The sequence below is a fragment of the Tachysurus fulvidraco genome, chromosome 17 (assembly GCF_022655615.1).
Source record: "Tachysurus fulvidraco isolate hzauxx_2018 chromosome 17, HZAU_PFXX_2.0, whole genome shotgun sequence".
Lineage (NCBI taxonomy): Eukaryota > Metazoa > Chordata > Actinopteri > Siluriformes > Bagridae > Tachysurus > Tachysurus fulvidraco.
Window position 1 is genome coordinate 23278404 of NC_062534.1, and position 2749 is coordinate 23281152.

The following is a 2749-nucleotide window of genomic DNA, read 5'->3' on the forward strand; positions in this document are numbered from 1 at the left end:
ACCTTATATGCAAATCAGGTAAACGCTACACTTTATTTGCAAATCAGGTAAACACTACACCTTATATGCAAATCAGCTACAAAAACACTACACCTTATATGCAAATCAGGTACAAAACTACACCTCATATGCAAATCAGGTACAAAACTACACCTTAAATGCAAATCAGGTAAACACTACACCTTATTCGTAAATCAGGTCCAACAATCGACCTCATATGCAAATCAGGTCCAACGTTACACCTTATGCGCATTAAGCTTAGGCTCAGTATATAGTAGCTATATAAAAACAGAGCAATAGGGTAAAGCTAATATCACATTATTCTGGAGTTTAGGCTTAAAATGGTAAGAAAACAGCAATGAATTTTTAACTTCGGTCCCTGAAATATCAGTGCTTACTTATTTTTTATTTACTCACTTTTTTATATATGTAAAAAAAGGTTTTTAGGCTGATGTTTCCCTCAATCCGTGTCCTAGTGAATCAGAATTGACGTATTTATTGATGGAGACCTCAAAGTATTTCTGTACACTGCTCTGTATAAGGGACTTCTGCCAAATGCCATAAATGTAATCAAAATCTTTGGTTAATGTTTTTGTTTTGGTTAATTTGTTTCTCCACGTTCTCTGATATTGGCCATATATAATGTGAGCTCCGAACCCCAAGGCATAATTTTTGCAATCACTTACAGCCTAAAATGAAAAAAATTAAAATAATAATAATAAATAAATAAATAATTACTCTGTAGATGAATAGATTATACTTCTTAATTTTTGTTTTTCTCTGAGGCAATTAATATAAATTTACTGTACACTATTTCACTATATAAATCATCATTCGTATCTATTAAACTTAAAATTGTAAGTGTATGTAACATGTAAACACACATGTGACAAAAACCCACTGGGACATCTGAGGTTCATCAAAGGTACATCAAAGATCGATGGGTTTGTAAAGAGCATCTTCAGAAACCTCCAAACTTCCTGGATTTTAGAAATATGAGAATAAAAAAAGAAAAGAAGTGTAAAACGAAGGCTGTTCTTACCTGGCTTCAAAGCAGGGTGTTGCATTTCAGGTGGGATTGTGATTAAGACCAGAACACACTGCAGAGATTTGTGTGCGGATTAGGATTGATGCAAGATGGACGTAATGTGATTACAGGCTGAAGGACAGTTTGGAATATTGCTGGAATAAAATAGCAAGTAATAACACTTGTTTTTTTTCAGGGGGTTCCCCTTTAAGATTAACGAGGAAATGTTTTGTTATATAATACATTTTGATAAAATGTATTTTTTAATTGTAATAAATTTTTTCCTTTTTGGATTTAATTTTTTTTCCATATTGTTTTTGATCCTATTTTATATATACATACATACATATATATATATACTTATTCACACCCTGGGATCAGTGAAACATAAATGAATATTATTTGTTAGAGGGTTAGGGTTTTTTATTTTTAAAGTGCTATTCATACATAACTGTATTCAAGTTTCATTGTAACTCTAAGACCGAGAGGGTTGCCGATATAACGTGTAAATTTAGCTAAAGAAAATGCCTCATGTTGATTTTCTGACTTTTGAACGTGAGCGGTTGTGAGTGTGGGAGCGGGCATTATCACCAGCTTGGTGTGTCTCTACGTCAGTGTTCCTTCAGCCGGATTGAGCGAATTGAGCAGCTAAAAGACAGAAGATCCTATAATGAGATAAATGTATTAGCTTGGCCTGACAAAGCCTTTATCATCAGGCTGAAATTCCCCTTATGAGCTGATCCTGGACCAGCTTCTAATGCTCAGATCCTGATTTCACCCATACACAGAAGAGTGCACGACATGGCGCCACCGAGCCTTTGCGTGTGATTGGAGGAGGACAAGGGGGAGGAGGAATATGATCCGATCCAATAGAGAAGGGCTGAGTGAGGTGGGTTTCAGGGCATCGTCAACTTCTTAAATGAGAATGAGAGAGAGAGAGAGAGAGAGAGAGAGAGAGAGAGAGAGAGAGAGAGAGAGAGCAAGTGTGCCATGCTGTCGTTGTTTAATCTCAGATAATTTTGCTGACTAGGTCAATAAGGTGTAGTCCACTTAGCGCCTGCATAGAAGATTACACGAGGTTCTAATGGATCTCACACCAACAACACTGCTAGAAATGACCTGTGCAGCCCCTTATCCATCCCTCTATCCATCCATCTGTATGTTTTATACATTATATTTCAAAAAGTATTCGACCATCATACCTATGCTTGTTTTACATCCTATTCCAGATTTATTCCCCTTTGCTTCACTTTTCTTTTTTGAATAGCTTTAGACTAGATGTTGAAGTGTGGCTGTGGGGATTTGTGTGGATTTTATACAAGAGTATTAGTCAGATCAGACACTGAAGCTGGAACGTCGAGAAGACTCCAGTTCCGGTTTGTTCCATAGGTGTTCAATGGGGATAAGTCAGAGTCAGTGCTCTGGGCAGGACATTTGTGTTCTTCCACACCATGTCTTCATGGAGCTCAGGGGCTTTGAGCACAAGAGCTTTGTCATGCTGGAGAAGGGTTTGAGCCTCTTAGATCCAAAGGAAATCGTAACGCTAAGACGTAAGATTATATATGGCTCAGATTTCTTTTTCTGTTTTATTTTTCGTGCTACTTATTAAATGAAATAATATTAATAATAATATAAACATGTATAAAAATGTGACAATACACTTTTACTATCTACAGTATAACATATCAACGCATTTCCAATAAACACACAAAAACCCCTGTA